This window comes from Garra rufa, chromosome 1, assembly GCF_049309525.1.
Source record: "Garra rufa chromosome 1, GarRuf1.0, whole genome shotgun sequence".
Taxonomy (NCBI): domain Eukaryota; kingdom Metazoa; phylum Chordata; class Actinopteri; order Cypriniformes; family Cyprinidae; genus Garra; species Garra rufa.
In genome coordinates, this window is record NC_133361.1 from 106,266,665 (window position 1) to 106,284,823 (window position 18,159).

The following is an 18,159-nucleotide window of genomic DNA, read 5'->3' on the forward strand; positions in this document are numbered from 1 at the left end:
TGTCATGCTGCTCTCTTATACAGTTGTACTTCCTGCTTCCTGTCATGTGTCTAGTCACATGGCAGGCCAACCATCCATTTTTTAAAGACACACACTCACTTAAAATGTTAAGAGTAATAAAATGGCCTAAAAAACATGTAAAACACTTAAAACTCTATAATACATTTAAATGATTGTAATAAATAGAGCGGTAAAACACGTCTTTCTAAAAGCCAGCATATTATATAAATAGTGAAGAAAAGGCAAAAGCTTACAGCACCTGGTATTCCCAGGCGGTCTCCCATCCAAGTACTAAGCAGGCCCGACGCTGCTTAGCTTCCGAGATCAGACGAGATCGGGCGCTCTCAGCGCGGTATGGCCGTAAGCGAGGGCTGCTCCAAAAAGTGGGCTATTTAAAGATCAGCCTCCGTAAAAGCCAGCATATTATATAAATAGTGAAGAAAAGGCAAAAGCTTTCAGCACCTGGTATTCCCAGGCGGTCTCCCATCCAAGTACTAAGCAGGCCCGACGCTGCTTAGCTTCCGAGATCAGACGAGATCGGGCGCTCTCAGCGCGGTATGGCCGTAAGCGAGGGCTGCTCCAAAAAGTGGGCTATTTAAAGATCAGCCTCCGTAAAAGCCAGCATATTATATAAATAGTGAAGAAAAGGCAAAAGCTTACAGCACCTGGTATTCCCAGGCGGTCTCCCATCCAAGTGTAACAATCGGCCTTATCAGCCGAGTTACAAGACTAAAATGGGGTCAGATTTAACTGTGAGAGATGACTAGTGGTTAAAAGAATGAGACATAAAAGAAGATTGGTTTAAATAGATTTGGTTTATTTACAAGGTTCACATAAAAGACTTTAAAACAACACGATAAAACGAGGTAAACGCTGTTAAAAGAATACAGTTCATTTGTCCATACCCTAAAAACAGTCCAAGAATCCCAGTGTGTTGATAAGTCCAATGTGAGTGTCCACCGGTGTATATACAATCCACAGAAAGTGTAATCCAAAGTTTGCAGGTGGTGAATGGAAAGGTGAGCTCTAAAATTAGCAACTCCTCAATCCAACAGTTTGGTGACTGTCCTTTGTTTGTCATGCTGCTCTCTTATACAGTTGTACTTCCTGCTTCCTGTCATGTGTCTAGTCACATGGCAGGCCAACCATCCATTTTTAAAGACACACACTCACTTAAAATGTTAAGAGTAATAAAATGGCCTAAAAAACATGTAAAACACTTAAAACTCTATAATACATTTAAATGATTGTAATAAATAGAGCGGTAAAACACGTCTTTCTAAAAGCCAGCATATTATATAAATAGTGAAGAAAAGGCAAAAGCTTACAGCAACTGGTATTCCCAGGCGGTCTCCCATCCAAGTACTAAGCAGGCCCGACGCTGCTTAGCTTCCGAGATCAGACGAGATCGGGCGCTCTCAGCGCGGTATGGCCGTAAGCGAGGGCTGCTCCAAAAAGTGGGCTATTTAAAGATCAGCCTCCGTAAAAGCCAGCATATTATATAAATAGTGAAGAAAAGGCAAAAGCTTACAGCACCTGGTATTCCCAGGCGGTCTCCCATCCAAGTGTAACAATCGGCCTTATCAGCCGAGTTACAAGACTAAAATGGGATCAGATTTAACTGTGAGAGATGACTAGTGGTTAAAAGAATGAGACATAAAAGAAGATTGGTTTAAATAGATTTGGTTTATTTACAAGGTTCACATAAAAGACTTTAAAACAACACGATAAAACGAGGTAAACGCTGTTAAAAGAATACAGTTCATTTGTCCATACCCTAAAAACAGTCCAAGAATCCCAGTGTGTTGATAAGTCCAATGTGAGTGTCCACCGGTGTATATACAATCCACAGAAAGTGTAATCCACAGTTTGCAGGTGGTGAATGGAAAGGTGAGCTCTAAAATTAGCAACTCCTCAATCCAACAGTTTGGTGACTGTCCTTTGTTTGTCATGCTGCTCTCTTATACAGTTGTACTTCCTGCTTCCTGTCATGTGTCTAGTCACATGGCAGGCCAACCATCCATTTTTTAAAGACACACACTCACTTAAAATGTTAAGAGTAATAAAATGGCCTAAAAAACATGTAAAACACTTAAAACTCTATAATACATTTAAATGATTGTAATAAATAGAGCGGTAAAACACGTCTTTCTAAAAGCCAGCATATTATATAAATAGTGAAGAAAAGGCAAAAGCTTACAGCACCTGGTATTCCCAGGCGGTCTCCATCCAAGTACTAAGCAGGCCCGACGCTGCTTAGCTTCCGAGATCAGACGAGATCGGGCGCTCTCAGCGCGGTATGGCCGTAAGCGAGGGCTGCTCCAAAAAGTGGGCTATTTAAAGATCAGCCTCCGTAAAAGCCAGCATATTATATAAATAGTGAAGAAAAGGCAAAAGCTTACAGCACCTGGTATTCCCAGGCGGTCTCCCATCCAAGTGTAACAATCGGCCTTATCAGCCGAGTTACAAGACTAAAATGGGATCAGATTTAACTGTGAGAGATGACTAGTGGTTAAAAGAATGAGACATAAAAGAAGATTGGTTTAAATAGATTTGGTTTATTTACAAGGTTCACATAAAAGACTTTAAAACAACACGATAAAACGAGGTAAACGCTGTTAAAAGAATACAGTTCATTTGTCCATACCCTAAAAACAGTCCAAGAATCCCAGTGTGTTGATAAGTCCAATGTGAGTGTCCACCGGTGTATATACAATCCACAGAAAGTGTAATCCACAGTTTGCAGGTGGTGAATGGAAAGGTGAGCTCTAAAATTAGCAACTCCTCAATCCAACAGTTTGGTGACTGTCCTTTGTTTGTCATGCTGCTCTCTTATACAGTTGTACTTCCTGCTTCCTGTCATGTGTCTAGTCACATGGCAGGCCAACCATCCATTTTTTAAAGACACACACTCACTTAAAATGTTAAGAGTAATAAAATGGCCTAAAAAACATGTAAAACACTTAAAACTCTATAATACATTTAAATGATTGTAATAAATAGAGCGGTAAAACACGTCTTTCTAAAAGCCAGCATATTATATAAATAGTGAAGAAAAGGCAAAAGCTTACAGCACCTGGTATTCCCAGGCGGTCTCCCATCCAAGTACTAAGCAGGCCCGACGCTGCTTAGCTTCCGAGATCAGACGAGATCGGGCGCTCTCAGCGCGGTATGGCCGTAAGCGAGGGCTGCTCCAAAAAGTGGGCTATTTAAAGATCAGCCTCCGTAAAAGCCAGCATATTATATAAATAGTGAAGAAAAGGCAAAAGCTTACAGCACCTGGTATTCCCAGGCGGTCTCCCATCCAAGTACTAAGCAGGCCCGACGCTGCTTAGCTTCCGAGATCAGACGAGATCGGGCGCTCTCAGCGCGGTATGGCCGTAAGCGAGGGCTGCTCCAAAAAGTGGGCTATTTAAAGATCAGCCTCCGTAAAAGCCAGCATATTATATAAATAGTGAAGAAAAGGCAAAAGCTTACAGCACCTGGTATTCCCAGGCGGTCTCCCATCCAAGTGTAACAATCGGCCTTATCAGCCGAGTTACAAGACTAAAATGGGGTCAGATTTAACTGTGAGAGATGACTAGTGGTTAAAAGAATGAGACATAAAAGAAGATTGGTTTAAATAGATTTGGTTTATTTACAAGGTTCACATAAAAGACTTTAAAACAACACGATAAAACGAGGTAAACGCTGTTAAAAGAATACAGTTCATTTGTCCATACCCTAAAAACAGTCCAAGAATCCCAGTGTGTTGATAAGTCCAATGTGAGTGTCCACCGGTGTATATACAATCCACAGAAAGTGTAATCCAAAGTTTGCAGGTGGTGAATGGAAAGGTGAGCTCTAAAATTAGCAACTCCTCAATCCAACAGTTTGGTGACTGTCCTTTGTTTGTCATGCTGCTCTCTTATACAGTTGTACTTCCTGCTTCCTGTCATGTGTCTAGTCACATGGCAGGCCAACCATCCATTTTTAAAGACACACACTCACTTAAAATGTTAAGAGTAATAAAATGGCCTAAAAAACATGTAAAACACTTAAAACTCTATAATACATTTAAATGATTGTAATAAATAGAGCGGTAAAACACGTCTTTCTAAAAGCCAGCATATTATATAAATAGTGAAGAAAAGGCAAAAGCTTACAGCACCTGGTATTCCCAGGCGGTCTCCCATCCAAGTACTAAGCAGGCCCGACGCTGCTTAGCTTCCGAGATCAGACGAGATCGGGCGCTCTCAGCGCGGTATGGCCGTAAGCGAGGGCTGCTCCAAAAAGTGGGCTATTTAAAGATCAGCCTCCGTAAAAGCCAGCATATTATATAAATAGTGAAGAAAAGGCAAAAGCTTTCAGCACCTGGTATTCCCAGGCGGTCTCCCATCCAAGTACTAAGCAGGCCCGACGCTGCTTAGCTTCCGAGATCAGACGAGATCGGGCGCTCTCAGCGCGGTATGGCCGTAAGCGAGGGCTGCTCCAAAAAGTGGGCTATTTAAAGATCAGCCTCCGTAAAAGCCAGCATATTATATAAATAGTGAAGAAAAGGCAAAAGCTTACAGCACCTGGTATTCCCAGGCGGTCTCCCATCCAAGTGTAACAATCGGCCTTATCAGCCGAGTTACAAGACTAAAATGGGGTCAGATTTAACTGTGAGAGATGACTAGTGGTTAAAAGAATGAGACATAAAAGAAGATTGGTTTAAATAGATTTGGTTTATTTACAAGGTTCACATAAAAGACTTTAAAACAACACGATAAAACGAGGTAAACGCTGTTAAAAGAATACAGTTCATTTGTCCATACCCTAAAAACAGTCCAAGAATCCCAGTGTGTTGATAAGTCCAATGTGAGTGTCCACCGGTGTATATACAATCCACAGAAAGTGTAATCCAAAGTTTGCAGGTGGTGAATGGAAAGGTGAGCTCTAAAATTAGCAACTCCTCAATCCAACAGTTTGGTGACTGTCCTTTGTTTGTCATGCTGCTCTCTTATACAGTTGTACTTCCTGCTTCCTGTCATGTGTCTAGTCACATGGCAGGCCAACCATCCATTTTTAAAGACACACACTCACTTAAAATGTTAAGAGTAATAAAATGGCCTAAAAAACATGTAAAACACTTAAAACTCTATAATACATTTAAATGATTGTAATAAATAGAGCGGTAAAACACGTCTTTCTAAAAGCCAGCATATTATATAAATAGTGAAGAAAAGGCAAAAGCTTACAGCACCTGGTATTCCCAGGCGGTCTCCCATCCAAGTACTAAGCAGGCCCGACGCTGCTTAGCTTCCGAGATCAGACGAGATCGGGCGCTCTCAGCGCGGTATGGCCGTAAGCGAGGGCTGCTCCAAAAAGTGGGCTATTTAAAGATCAGCCTCCGTAAAAGCCAGCATATTATATAAATAGTGAAGAAAAGGCAAAAGCTTACAGCACCTGGTATTCCCAGGCGGTCTCCCATCCAAGTACTAAGCAGGCCCGACGCTGCTTAGCTTCCGAGATCAGACGAGATCGGGCGCTCTCAGCGCGGTATGGCCGTAAGCGAGGGCTGCTCCAAAAAGTGGGCTATTTAAAGATCAGCCTCCGTAAAAGCCAGCATATTATATAAATAGTGAAGAAAAGGCAAAAGCTTACAGCACCTGGTATTCCCAGGCGGTCTCCCATCCAAGTGTAACAATCGGCCTTATCAGCCGAGTTACAAGACTAAAATGGGATCAGATTTAACTGTGAGAGATGACTAGTGGTTAAAAGAATGAGACATAAAAGAAGATTGGTTTAAATAGATTTGGTTTATTTACAAGGTTCACATAAAAGACTTTAAAACAACACGATAAAACGAGGTAAACACTGTTAAAAGAATACAGTTCATTTGTCCATACCCTAAAAACAGTCCAAGAATCCCAGTGTGTTGATAAGTCCAATGTGAGTGTCCACCGGTGTATATACAATCCACAGAAAGTGTAATCCACAGTTTGCAGGTGGTGAATGGAAAGGTGAGCTCTAAAATTAGCAACTCCTCAATCCAACAGTTTGGTGACTGTCCTTTGTTTGTCATGCTGCTCTCTTATACAGTTGTACTTCCTGCTTCCTGTCATGTGTCTAGTCACATGGCAGGCCAACCATCCATTTTTTAAAGACACACACTCACTTAAAATGTTAAGAGTAATAAAATGGCCTAAAAAACATGTAAAACACTTAAAACTCTATAATACATTTAAATGATTGTAATAAATAGAGCGGTAAAACACGTCTTTCTAAAAGCCAGCATATTATATAAATAGTGAAGAAAAGGCAAAAGCTTACAGCACCTGGTATTCCCAGGCGGTCTCCCATCCAAGTACTAAGCAGGCCCGACGCTGCTTAGCTTCCGAGATCAGACGAGATCGGGCGCTCTCAGCGCGGTATGGCCGTAAGCGAGGGCTGCTCCAAAAAGTGGGCTATTTAAAGATCAGCCTCCGTAAAAGCCAGCATATTATATAAATAGTGAAGAAAAGGCAAAAGCTTACAGCACCTGGTATTCCCAGGCGGTCTCCCATCCAAGTGTAACAATCGGCCTTATCAGCCGAGTTACAAGACTAAAATGGGGTCAGATTTAACTGTGAGAGATGACTAGTGGTTAAAAGAATGAGACATAAAAGAAGATTGGTTTAAATAGATTTGGTTTATTTACAAGGTTCACATAAAAGACTTTAAAACAACACGATAAAACGAGGTAAACGCTGTTAAAAGAATACAGTTCATTTGTCCATACCCTAAAAACAGTCCAAGAATCCCAGTGTGTTGATAAGTCCAATGTGAGTGTCCACCGGTGTATATACAATCCACAGAAAGTGTAATCCAAAGTTTGCAGGTGGTGAATGGAAAGGTGAGCTCTAAAATTAGCAACTCCTCAATCCAACAGTTTGGTGACTGTCCTTTGTTTGTCATGCTGCTCTCTTATACAGTTGTACTTCCTGCTTCCTGTCATGTGTCTAGTCACATGGCAGGCCAACCATCCATTTTTAAAGACACACACTCACTTAAAATGTTAAGAGTAATAAAATGGCCTAAAAAACATGTAAAACACTTAAAACTCTATAATACATTTAAATGATTGTAATAAATAGAGCGGTAAAACACGTCTTTCTAAAAGCCAGCATATTATATAAATAGTGAAGAAAAGGCAAAAGCTTACAGCAACTGGTATTCCCAGGCGGTCTCCCATCCAAGTACTAAGCAGGCCCGACGCTGCTTAGCTTCCGAGATCAGACGAGATCGGGCGCTCTCAGCGCGGTATGGCCGTAAGCGAGGGCTGCTCCAAAAAGTGGGCTATTTAAAGATCAGCCTCCGTAAAAGCCAGCATATTATATAAATAGTGAAGAAAAGGCAAAAGCTTACAGCACCTGGTATTCCCAGGCGGTCTCCCATCCAAGTACTAAGCAGGCCCGACGCTGCTTAGCTTCCGAGATCAGACGAGATCGGGCGCTCTCAGCGCGGTATGGCCGTAAGCGAGGGCTGCTCCAAAAAGTGGGCTATTTAAAGATCAGCCTCCGTAAAAGCCAGCATATTATATAAATAGTGAAGAAAAGGCAAAAGCTTACAGCACCTGGTATTCCCAGGCGGTCTCCCATCCAAGTGTAACAATCGGCCTTATCAGCCGAGTTACAAGACTAAAATGGGGTCAGATTTAACTGTGAGAGATGACTAGTGGTTAAAAGAATGAGACATAAAAGAAGATTGGTTTAAATAGATTTGGTTTATTTACAAGGTTCACATAAAAGACTTTAAAACAACACGATAAAACGAGGTAAACGCTGTTAAAAGAATACAGTTCATTTGTCCATACCCTAAAAACAGTCCAAGAATCCCAGTGTGTTGATAAGTCCAATGTGAGTGTCCACCGGTGTATATACAATCCACAGAAAGTGTAATCCAAAGTTTGCAGGTGGTGAATGGAAAGGTGAGCTCTAAAATTAGCAACTCCTCAATCCAACAGTTTGGTGACTGTCCTTTGTTTGTCATGCTGCTCTCTTATACAGTTGTACTTCCTGCTTCCTGTCATGTGTCTAGTCACATGGCAGGCCAACCATCCATTTTTAAAGACACACACTCACTTAAAATGTTAAGAGTAATAAAATGGCCTAAAAAACATGTAAAACACTTAAAACTCTATAATACATTTAAATGATTGTAATAAATAGAGCGGTAAAACACGTCTTTCTAAAAGCCAGCATATTATATAAATAGTGAAGAAAAGGCAAAAGCTTACAGCACCTGGTATTCCCAGGCGGTCTCCCATCCAAGTACTAAGCAGGCCCGACGCTGCTTAGCTTCCGAGATCAGACGAGATCGGGCGCTCTCAGCGCGGTATGGCCGTAAGCGAGGGCTGCTCCAAAAAGTGGGCTATTTAAAGATCAGCCTCCGTAAAAGCCAGCATATTATATAAATAGTGAAGAAAAGGCAAAAGCTTTCAGCACCTGGTATTCCCAGGCGGTCTCCCATCCAAGTACTAAGCAGGCCCGACGCTGCTTAGCTTCCGAGATCAGACGAGATCGGGCGCTCTCAGCGCGGTATGGCCGTAAGCGAGGTCTGCTCCAAAAAGTGGGCTATTTAAAGATCAGCCTCCGTAAAAGCCAGCATATTATATAAATAGTGAAGAAAAGGCAAAAGCTTACAGCACCTGGTATTCCCAGGCGGTCTCCCATCCAAGTACTAAGCAGGCCCGACGCTGCTTAGCTTCCGAGATCAGACGAGATCGGGCGCTCTCAGCGCGGTATGGCCGTAAGCGAGGGCTGCTCCAAAAAGTGGGCTATTTAAAGATCAGCCTCCGTAAAAGCCAGCATATTATATAAATAGTGAAGAAAAGGCAAAAGCTTACAGCACCTGGTATTCCCAGGCGGTCTCCCATCCAAGTGTAACAATCGGCCTTATCAGCCGAGTTACAAGACTAAAATGGGGTCAGATTTAACTGTGAGAGATGACTAGTGGTTAAAAGAATGAGACATAAAAGAAGATTGGTTTAAATAGATTTGGTTTATTTACAAGGTTCACATAAAAGACTTTAAAACAACACGATAAAACGAGGTAAACGCTGTTAAAAGAATACAGTTCATTTGTCCATACCCTAAAAACAGTCCAAGAATCCCAGTGTGTTGATAAGTCCAATGTGAGTGTCCACCGGTGTATATACAATCCACAGAAAGTGTAATCCAAAGTTTGCAGGTGGTGAATGGAAAGGTGAGCTCTAAAATTAGCAACTCCTCAATCCAACAGTTTGGTGACTGTCCTTTGTTTGTCATGCTGCTCTCTTATACAGTTGTACTTCCTGCTTCCTGTCATGTGTCTAGTCACATGGCAGGCCAACCATCCATTTTTTAAAGACACACACTCACTTAAAATGTTAAGAGTAATAAAATGGCCTAAAAAACATGTAAAACACTTAAAACTCTATAATACATTTAAATGATTGTAATAAATAGAGCGGTAAAACACGTCTTTCTAAAAGCCAGCATATTATATAAATAGTGAAGAAAAGGCAAAAGCTTACAGCACCTGGTATTCCCAGGCGGTCTCCCATCCAAGTACTAAGCAGGCCCGACGCTGCTTAGCTTCCGAGATCAGACGAGATCGGGCGCTCTCAGCGCGGTATGGCCGTAAGCGAGGGCTGCTCCAAAAAGTGGGCTATTTAAAGATCAGCCTCCGTAAAAGCCAGCATATTATATAAATAGTGAAGAAAAGGCAAAAGCTTACAGCACCTGGTAATCCCAGGCGGTCTCCCATCCAAGTGTAACAATCGGCCTTATCAGCAGAGTTACAAGACTAAAATGGGGTCAGATTTAACTGTGAGAGATGACTAGTGGTTAAAAGAATGAGACATAAAAGAAGATTGGTTTAAATAGATTTGGTTTATTTACAAGGTTCACATAAAAGACTTTAAAACAACACGATAAAACGAGGTAAACGCTGTTAAAAGAATACAGTTCATTTGTCCATACCCTAAAAACAGTCCAAGAATCCCAGTGTGTTGATAAGTCCAATGTGAGTGTCCACCGGTGTATATACAATCCACAGAAAGTGTAATCCAAAGTTTGCAGGTGGTGAATGGAAAGGTGAGCTCTAAAATTAGCAACTCCTCAATCCAACAGTTTGGTGACTGTCCTTTGTTTGTCATGCTGCTCTCTTATACAGTTGTACTTCCTGCTTCCTGTCATGTGTCTAGTCACATGGCAGGCCAACCATCCATTTTTAAAGACACACACTCACTTAAAATGTTAAGAGTAATAAAATGGCCTAAAAAACATGTAAAACACTTAAAACTCTATAATACATTTAAATGATTGTAATAAATAGAGCGGTAAAACACGTCTTTCTAAAAGCCAGCATATTATATAAATAGTGAAGAAAAGGCAAAAGCTTACAGCAACTGGTATTCCCAGGCGGTCTCCCATCCAAGTACTAAGCAGGCCCGACGCTGCTTAGCTTCCGAGATCAGACGAGATCGGGCGCTCTCAGCGCGGTATGGCCGTAAGCGAGGTCTGCTCCAAAAAGTGGGCTATTTAAAGATCAGCCTCCGTAAAAGCCAGCATATTATATAAATAGTGAAGAAAAGGCAAAAGCTTACAGCACCTGGTATTCCCAGGCGGTCTCCCATCCAAGTGTAACAATCGGCCTTATCAGCCGAGTTACAAGACTAAAATGGGATCAGATTTAACTGTGAGAGATGACTAGTGGTTAAAAGAATGAGACATAAAAGAAGATTGGTTTAAATAGATTTGGTTTATTTACAAAGTTCACATAAAAGACTTTAAAACAACACGATAAAACGAGGTAAACGCTGTTAAAAGAATACAGTTCATTTGTCCATACCCTAAAAACAGTCCAAGAATCCCAGTGTGTTGATAAGTCCAATGTGAGTGTCCACCGGTGTATATACAATCCACAGAAAGTGTAATCCACAGTTTGCAGGTGGTGAATGGAAAGGTGAGCTCTAAAATTAGCAACTCCTCAATCCAACAGTTTGGTGACTGTCCTTTGTTTGTCATGCTGCTCTCTTATACAGTTGTACTTCCTGCTTCCTGTCATGTGTCTAGTCACATGGCAGGCCAACCATCCATTTTTTAAAGACACACACTCACTTAAAATGTTAAGAGTAATAAAATGGCCTAAAAAACATGTAAAACACTTAAAACTCTATAATACATTTAAATGATTGTAATAAATAGAGCGGTAAAACACGTCTTTCTAAAAGCCAGCATATTATATAAATAGTGAAGAAAAGGCAAAAGCTTACAGCACCTGGTATTCCCAGGCGGTCTCCCATCCAAGTACTAAGCAGGCCCGACGCTGCTTAGCTTCCGAGATCAGACGAGATCGGGCGCTCTCAGCGCGGTATGGCCGTAAGCGAGGGCTGCTCCAAAAAGTGGGCTATTTAAAGATCAGCCTCCGTAAAAGCCAGCATATTATATAAATAGTGAAGAAAAGGCAAAAGCTTACAGCACCTGGTATTCCCAGGCGGTCTCCCATCCAAGTGTAACAATCGGCCTTATCAGCCGAGTTACAAGACTAAAATGGGGTCAGATTTAACTGTGAGAGATGACTAGTGGTTAAAAGAATGAGACATAAAAGAAGATTGGTTTAAATAGATTTGGTTTATTTACAAGGTTCACATAAAAGACTTTAAAACAACACGATAAAACGAGGTAAACGCTGTTAAAAGAATACAGTTCATTTGTCCATACCCTAAAAACAGTCCAAGAATCCCAGTGTGTTGATAAGTCCAATGTGAGTGTCCACCGGTGTATATACAATCCACAGAAAGTGTAATCCAAAGTTTGCAGGTGGTGAATGGAAAGGTGAGCTCTAAAATTAGCAACTCCTCAATCCAACAGTTTGGTGACTGTCCTTTGTTTGTCATGCTGCTCTCTTATACAGTTGTACTTCCTGCTTCCTGTCATGTGTCTAGTCACATGGCAGGCCAACCATCCATTTTTTAAAGACACACACTCACTTAAAATGTTAAGAGTAATAAAATGGCCTAAAAAACATGTAAAACACTTAAAACTCTATAATACATTTAAATGATTGTAATAAATAGAGCGGTAAAACACGTCTTTCTAAAAGCCAGCATATTATATAAATAGTGAAGAAAAGGCAAAAGCTTACAGCACCTGGTATTCCCAGGCGGTCTCCCATCCAAGTACTAAGCAGGCCCGACGCTGCTTAGCTTCCGAGATCAGACGAGATCGGGCGCTCTCAGCGCGGTATGGCCGTAAGCGAGGGCTGCTCCAAAAAGTGGGCTATTTAAAGATCAGCCTCCGTAAAAGCCAGCATATTATATAAATAGTGAAGAAAAGGCAAAAGCTTACAGCACCTGGTATTCCCAGGCGGTCTCCCATCCAAGTACTAAGCAGGCCCGACGCTGCTTAGCTTCCGAGATCAGACGAGATCGGGCGCTCTCAGCGCGGTATGGCCGTAAGCGAGGGCTGCTCCAAAAAGTGGGCTATTTAAAGATCAGCCTCCGTAAAAGCCAGCATATTATATAAATAGTGAAGAAAAGGCAAAAGCTTACAGCACCTGGTATTCCCAGGCGGTCTCCCATCCAAGTGTAACAATCGGCCTTATCAGCCGAGTTACAAGACTAAAATGGGGTCAGATTTAACTGTGAGAGATGACTAGTGGTTAAAAGAATGAGACATAAAAGAAGATTGGTTTAAATAGATTTGGTTTATTTACAAGGTTCACATAAAAGACTTTAAAACAACACGATAAAACGAGGTAAACGCTGTTAAAAGAATACAGTTCATTTGTCCATACCCTAAAAACAGTCCAAGAATCCCAGTGTGTTGATAAGTCCAATGTGAGTGTCCACCGGTGTATATACAATCCACAGAAAGTGTAATCCAAAGTTTGCAGGTGGTGAATGGAAAGGTGAGCTCTAAAATTAGCAACTCCTCAATCCAACAGTTTGGTGACTGTCCTTTGTTTGTCATGCTGCTCTCTTATACAGTTGTACTTCCTGCTTCCTGTCATGTGTCTAGTCACATGGCAGGCCAACCATCCATTTTTAAAGACACACACTCACTTAAAATGTTAAGAGTAATAAAATGGCCTAAAAAACATGTAAAACACTTAAAACTCTATAATACATTTAAATGATTGTAATAAATAGAGCGGTAAAACACGTCTTTCTAAAAGCCAGCATATTATATAAATAGTGAAGAAAAGGCAAAAGCTTACAGCACCTGGTATTCCCAGGCGGTCTCCCATCCAAGTACTAAGCAGGCCCGACGCTGCTTAGCTTCCGAGATCAGACGAGATCGGGCGCTCTCAGCGCGGTATGGCCGTAAGCGAGGGCTGCTCCAAAAAGTGGGCTATTTAAAGATCAGCCTCCGTAAAAGCCAGCATATTATATAAATAGTGAAGAAAAGGCAAAAGCTTACAGCACCTGGTATTCCCAGGCGGTCTCCCATCCAAGTGTAACAATCGGCCTTATCAGCCGAGTTACAAGACTAAAATGGGATCAGATTTAACTGTGAGAGATGACTAGTGGTTAAAAGAATGAGACATAAAAGAAGATTGGTTTAAATAGATTTGGTTTATTTACAAGGTTCACATAAAAGACTTTAAAACAACACGATAAAACGAGGTAAACGCTGTTAAAAGAATACAGTTCATTTGTCCATACCCTAAAAACAGTCCAAGAATCCCAGTGTGTTGATAAGTCCAATGTGAGTGTCCACCGGTGTATATACAATCCACAGAAAGTGTAATCCACAGTTTGCAGGTGGTGAATGGAAAGGTGAGCTCTAAAATTAGCAACTCCTCAATCCAACAGTTTGGTGACTGTCCTTTGTTTGTCATGCTGCTCTCTTATACAGTTGTACTTCCTGCTTCCTGTCATGTGTCTAGTCACATGGCAGGCCAACCATCCATTTTTTAAAGACACACACTCACTTAAAATGTTAAGAGTAATAAAATGGCCTAAAAAACATGTAAAACACTTAAAACTCTATAATACATTTAAATGATTGTAATAAATAGAGCGGTAAAACACGTCTTTCTAAAAGCCAGCATATTATATAAATAGTGAAGAAAAGGCAAAAGCTTACAGCACCTGGTATTCCCAGGCGGTCTCCCATCCAAGTACTAAGCAGGCCCGACGCTGCTTAGCTTCCGAGATCAGACGAGATCGGGCGCTCTCAGCGCGGTATGGCCGTAAGCGAGGGCTGCTCCAAAAAGTGGGCTATTTAAAGATCAGCCTCCGTAAAAGCCAGCATATTATATAAATAGTGAAGAAAAGGCAAAAGCTTACAGCACCTGGTATTCCCAGGCGGTCTCCCATCCAAGTACTAAGCAGGCCCGACGCTGCTTAGCTTCCGAGATCAGACGAGATCGGGCGCTCTCAGCGCGGTATGGCCGTAAGCGAGGGCTGCTCCAAAAAGTGGGCTATTTAAAGATCAGCCTCCGTAAAAGCCAGCATATTATATAAATAGTGAAGAAAAGGCAAAAGCTTACAGCACCTGGTATTCCCAGGCGGTCTCCCATCCAAGTGTAACAATCGGCCTTATCAGCCGAGTTACAAGACTAAAATGGGGTCAGATTTAACTGTGAGAGATGACTAGTGGTTAAAAGAATGAGACATAAAAGAAGATTGGTTTAAATAGATTTGGTTTATTTACAAGGTTCACATAAAAGACTTTAAAACAACACGATAAAACGAGGTAAACGCTGTTAAAAGAATACAGTTCATTTGTCCATACCCTAAAAACAGTCCAAGAATCCCAGTGTGTTGATAAGTCCAATGTGAGTGTCCACCGGTGTATATACAATCCACAGAAAGTGTAATCCAAAGTTTGCAGGTGGTGAATGGAAAGGTGAGCTCTAAAATTAGCAACTCCTCAATCCAACAGTTTGGTGACTGTCCTTTGTTTGTCATGCTGCTCTCTTATACAGTTGTACTTCCTGCTTCCTGTCATGTGTCTAGTCACATGGCAGGCCAACCATCCATTTTTAAAGACACACACTCACTTAAAATGTTAAGAGTAATAAAATGGCCTAAAAAACATGTAAAACACTTAAAACTCTATAATACATTTAAATGATTGTAATAAATAGAGCGGTAAAACACGTCTTTCTAAAAGCCAGCATATTATATAAATAGTGAAGAAAAGGCAAAAGCTTACAGCACCTGGTATTCCCAGGCGGTCTCCCATCCAAGTACTAAGCAGGCCCGACGCTGCTTAGCTTCCGAGATCAGACGAGATCGGGCGCTCTCAGCGCGGTATGGCCGTAAGCGAGGGCTGCTCCAAAAAGTGGGCTATTTAAAGATCAGCCTCCGTAAAAGCCAGCATATTATATAAATAGTGAAGAAAAGGCAAAAGCTTTCAGCACCTGGTATTCCCAGGCGGTCTCCCATCCAAGTACTAAGCAGGCCCGACGCTGCTTAGCTTCCGAGATCAGACGAGATCGGGCGCTCTCAGCGCGGTATGGCCGTAAGCGAGGGCTGCTCCAAAAAGTGGGCTATTTAAAGATCAGCCTCCGTAAAAGCCAGCATATTATATAAATAGTGAAGAAAAGGCAAAAGCTTACAGCACCTGGTATTCCCAGGCGGTCTCCCATCCAAGTGTAACAATCGGCCTTATCAGCCGAGTTACAAGACTAAAATGGGGTCAGATTTAACTGTGAGAGATGACTAGTGGTTAAAAGAATGAGACATAAAAGAAGATTGGTTTAAATAGATTTGGTTTATTTACAAGGTTCACATAAAAGACTTTAAAACAACACGATAAAACGAGGTAAACGCTGTTAAAAGAATACAGTTCATTTGTCCATACCCTAAAAACAGTCCAAGAATCCCAGTGTGTTGATAAGTCCAATGTGAGTGTCCACCGGTGTATATACAATCCACAGAAAGTGTAATCCAAAGTTTGCAGGTGGTGAATGGAAAGGTGAGCTCTAAAATTAGCAACTCCTCAATCCAACAGTTTGGTGACTGTCCTTTGTTTGTCATGCTGCTCTCTTATACAGTTGTACTTCCTGCTTCCTGTCATGTGTCTAGTCACATGGCAGGCCAACCATCCATTTTTAAAGACACACACTCACTTAAAATGTTAAGAGTAATAAAATGGCCTAAAAAACATGTAAAACACTTAAAACTCTATAATACATTTAAATGATTGTAATAAATAGAGCGGTAAAACACGTCTTTCTAAAAGCCAGCATATTATATAAATAGTGAAGAAAAGGCAAAAGCTTACAGCAACTGGTATTCCCAGGCGGTCTCCCATCCAAGTACTAAGCAGGCCCGACGCTGCTTAGCTTCCGAGATCAGACGAGATCGGGCGCTCTCAGCGCGGTATGGCCGTAAGCGAGGTCTGCTCCAAAAAGTGGGCTATTTAAAGATCAGCCTCCGTAAAAGCCAGCATATTATATAAATAGTGAAGAAAAGGCAAAAGCTTACAGCACCTGGTATTCCCAGGCGGTCTCCCATCCAAGTGTAACAATCGGCCTTATCAGCCGAGTTACAAGACTAAAATGGGATCAGATTTAACTGTGAGAGATGACTAGTGGTTAAAAGAATGAGACATAAAAGAAGATTGGTTTAAATAGATTTGGTTTATTTACAAAGTTCACATAAAAGACTTTAAAACAACACGATAAAACGAGGTAAACGCTGTTAAAAGAATACAGTTCATTTGTCCATACCCTAAAAACAGTCCAAGAATCCCAGTGTGTTGATAAGTCCAATGTGAGTGTCCACCGGTGTATATACAATCCACAGAAAGTGTAATCCACAGTTTGCAGGTGGTGAATGGAAAGGTGAGCTCTAAAATTAGCAACTCCTCAATCCAACAGTTTGGTGACTGTCCTTTGTTTGTCATGCTGCTCTCTTATACAGTTGTACTTCCTGCTTCCTGTCATGTGTCTAGTCACATGGCAGGCCAACCATCCATTTTTTAAAGACACACACTCACTTAAAATGTTAAGAGTAATAAAATGGCCTAAAAAACATGTAAAACACTTAAAACTCTATAATACATTTAAATGATTGTAATAAATAGAGCGGTAAAACACGTCTTTCTAAAAGCCAGCATATTATATAAATAGTGAAGAAAAGGCAAAAGCTTACAGCACCTGGTATTCCCAGGCGGTCTCCCATCCAAGTACTAAGCAGGCCCGACGCTGCTTAGCTTCCGAGATCAGACGAGATCGGGCGCTCTCAGCGCGGTATGGCCGTAAGCGAGGGCTGCTCCAAAAAGTGGGCTATTTAAAGATCAGCCTCCGTAAAAGCCAGCATATTATATAAATAGTGAAGAAAAGGCAAAAGCTTACAGCACCTGGTATTCCCAGGCGGTCTCCCATCCAAGTGTAACAATCGGCCTTATCAGCCGAGTTACAAGACTAAAATGGGGTCAGATTTAACTGTGAGAGATGACTAGTGGTTAAAAGAATGAGACATAAAAGAAGATTGGTTTAAATAGATTTGGTTTATTTACAAGGTTCACATAAAAGACTTTAAAACAACACGATAAAACGAGGTAAACGCTGTTAAAAGAATACAGTTCATTTGTCCATACCCTAAAAACAGTCCAAGAATCCCAGTGTGTTGATAAGTCCAATGTGAGTGTCCACCGGTGTATATACAATCCACAGAAAGTGTAATCCAAAGTTTGCAGGTGGTGAATGGAAAGGTGAGCTCTAAAATTAGCAACTCCTCAATCCAACAGTTTGGTGACTGTCCTTTGTTTGTCATGCTGCTCTCTTATACAGTTGTACTTCCTGCTTCCTGTCATGTGTCTAGTCACATGGCAGGCCAACCATCCATTTTTTAAAGACACACACTCACTTAAAATGTTAAGAGTAATAAAATGGCCTAAAAAACATGTAAAACACTTAAAACTCTATAATACATTTAAATGATTGTAATAAATAGAGCGGTAAAACACGTCTTTCTAAAAGCCAGCATATTATATAAATAGTGAAGAAAAGGCAAAAGCTTACAGCACCTGGTATTCCCAGGCGGTCTCCCATCCAAGTACTAAGCAGGCCCGACGCTGCTTAGCTTCCGAGATCAGACGAGATCGGGCGCTCTCAGCGCGGTATGGCCGTAAGCGAGGGCTGCTCCAAAAAGTGGGCTATTTAAAGATCAGCCTCCGTAAAAGCCAGCATATTATATAAATAGTGAAGAAA

At 41.4% G+C, this 18,159-nt stretch overlaps 1 protein-coding gene and 29 non-coding genes across 30 annotated transcripts in view; 1 reads left to right on the plus strand and 29 right to left on the minus strand.

Annotated features, from left to right (window-relative positions):
• The window catches only part of LOC141323491 (uncharacterized), a 307,348-nt gene that overhangs the window by 135,253 nt on the left and 153,936 nt on the right, over positions 1 to 18,159 (plus strand). The gene's annotated exons all lie outside the window — the stretch shown is intronic.
• On the minus strand, positions 248 to 366 carry LOC141302561 (5S ribosomal RNA). Its single transcript, XR_012342553.1, has one exon. It is a non-coding gene; the product is annotated as a 5S ribosomal RNA (ribosomal RNA).
• Positions 451 to 569, minus strand: LOC141318484 (5S ribosomal RNA). Its single transcript, XR_012352798.1, has one exon. It is a non-coding gene; the product is annotated as a 5S ribosomal RNA (ribosomal RNA).
• On the minus strand, positions 1,322 to 1,440 carry LOC141318710 (5S ribosomal RNA). Its single transcript, XR_012353010.1, has one exon. It is a non-coding gene; the product is annotated as a 5S ribosomal RNA (ribosomal RNA).
• Positions 2,194 to 2,311, minus strand: LOC141319010 (5S ribosomal RNA). The gene has a single exon (XR_012353291.1). It is a non-coding gene; the product is annotated as a 5S ribosomal RNA (ribosomal RNA).
• On the minus strand, positions 3,065 to 3,183 carry LOC141302572 (5S ribosomal RNA). Its single transcript, XR_012342564.1, has one exon. It is a non-coding gene; the product is annotated as a 5S ribosomal RNA (ribosomal RNA).
• Positions 3,268 to 3,386, minus strand: LOC141302583 (5S ribosomal RNA). Its single transcript, XR_012342575.1, has one exon. It is a non-coding gene; the product is annotated as a 5S ribosomal RNA (ribosomal RNA).
• LOC141302594 (5S ribosomal RNA) lies at positions 4,139 to 4,257 on the minus strand. Its single transcript, XR_012342586.1, has one exon. It is a non-coding gene; the product is annotated as a 5S ribosomal RNA (ribosomal RNA).
• Positions 4,342 to 4,460, minus strand: LOC141318485 (5S ribosomal RNA). The gene has a single exon (XR_012352799.1). It is a non-coding gene; the product is annotated as a 5S ribosomal RNA (ribosomal RNA).
• Positions 5,213 to 5,331, minus strand: LOC141302605 (5S ribosomal RNA). The gene has a single exon (XR_012342597.1). It is a non-coding gene; the product is annotated as a 5S ribosomal RNA (ribosomal RNA).
• Positions 5,416 to 5,534, minus strand: LOC141302616 (5S ribosomal RNA). Its single transcript, XR_012342608.1, has one exon. It is a non-coding gene; the product is annotated as a 5S ribosomal RNA (ribosomal RNA).
• On the minus strand, positions 6,288 to 6,406 carry LOC141302627 (5S ribosomal RNA). Its single transcript, XR_012342619.1, has one exon. It is a non-coding gene; the product is annotated as a 5S ribosomal RNA (ribosomal RNA).
• On the minus strand, positions 7,159 to 7,277 carry LOC141318711 (5S ribosomal RNA). The gene has a single exon (XR_012353011.1). It is a non-coding gene; the product is annotated as a 5S ribosomal RNA (ribosomal RNA).
• On the minus strand, positions 7,362 to 7,480 carry LOC141302638 (5S ribosomal RNA). The gene has a single exon (XR_012342630.1). It is a non-coding gene; the product is annotated as a 5S ribosomal RNA (ribosomal RNA).
• Positions 8,233 to 8,351, minus strand: LOC141302649 (5S ribosomal RNA). The gene has a single exon (XR_012342641.1). It is a non-coding gene; the product is annotated as a 5S ribosomal RNA (ribosomal RNA).
• Positions 8,436 to 8,554, minus strand: LOC141318486 (5S ribosomal RNA). Its single transcript, XR_012352800.1, has one exon. It is a non-coding gene; the product is annotated as a 5S ribosomal RNA (ribosomal RNA).
• On the minus strand, positions 8,639 to 8,757 carry LOC141302671 (5S ribosomal RNA). The gene has a single exon (XR_012342663.1). It is a non-coding gene; the product is annotated as a 5S ribosomal RNA (ribosomal RNA).
• On the minus strand, positions 9,511 to 9,629 carry LOC141302682 (5S ribosomal RNA). Its single transcript, XR_012342674.1, has one exon. It is a non-coding gene; the product is annotated as a 5S ribosomal RNA (ribosomal RNA).
• LOC141318712 (5S ribosomal RNA) lies at positions 10,382 to 10,500 on the minus strand. The gene has a single exon (XR_012353012.1). It is a non-coding gene; the product is annotated as a 5S ribosomal RNA (ribosomal RNA).
• On the minus strand, positions 11,254 to 11,372 carry LOC141302693 (5S ribosomal RNA). Its single transcript, XR_012342685.1, has one exon. It is a non-coding gene; the product is annotated as a 5S ribosomal RNA (ribosomal RNA).
• On the minus strand, positions 12,126 to 12,244 carry LOC141302704 (5S ribosomal RNA). The gene has a single exon (XR_012342696.1). It is a non-coding gene; the product is annotated as a 5S ribosomal RNA (ribosomal RNA).
• LOC141302715 (5S ribosomal RNA) lies at positions 12,329 to 12,447 on the minus strand. Its single transcript, XR_012342707.1, has one exon. It is a non-coding gene; the product is annotated as a 5S ribosomal RNA (ribosomal RNA).
• On the minus strand, positions 13,200 to 13,318 carry LOC141302738 (5S ribosomal RNA). The gene has a single exon (XR_012342729.1). It is a non-coding gene; the product is annotated as a 5S ribosomal RNA (ribosomal RNA).
• LOC141302749 (5S ribosomal RNA) lies at positions 14,072 to 14,190 on the minus strand. Its single transcript, XR_012342740.1, has one exon. It is a non-coding gene; the product is annotated as a 5S ribosomal RNA (ribosomal RNA).
• Positions 14,275 to 14,393, minus strand: LOC141302760 (5S ribosomal RNA). Its single transcript, XR_012342751.1, has one exon. It is a non-coding gene; the product is annotated as a 5S ribosomal RNA (ribosomal RNA).
• Positions 15,146 to 15,264, minus strand: LOC141302771 (5S ribosomal RNA). The gene has a single exon (XR_012342762.1). It is a non-coding gene; the product is annotated as a 5S ribosomal RNA (ribosomal RNA).
• On the minus strand, positions 15,349 to 15,467 carry LOC141318487 (5S ribosomal RNA). The gene has a single exon (XR_012352801.1). It is a non-coding gene; the product is annotated as a 5S ribosomal RNA (ribosomal RNA).
• Positions 16,220 to 16,338, minus strand: LOC141318713 (5S ribosomal RNA). Its single transcript, XR_012353013.1, has one exon. It is a non-coding gene; the product is annotated as a 5S ribosomal RNA (ribosomal RNA).
• LOC141302782 (5S ribosomal RNA) lies at positions 17,092 to 17,210 on the minus strand. Its single transcript, XR_012342773.1, has one exon. It is a non-coding gene; the product is annotated as a 5S ribosomal RNA (ribosomal RNA).
• On the minus strand, positions 17,964 to 18,082 carry LOC141302804 (5S ribosomal RNA). The gene has a single exon (XR_012342795.1). It is a non-coding gene; the product is annotated as a 5S ribosomal RNA (ribosomal RNA).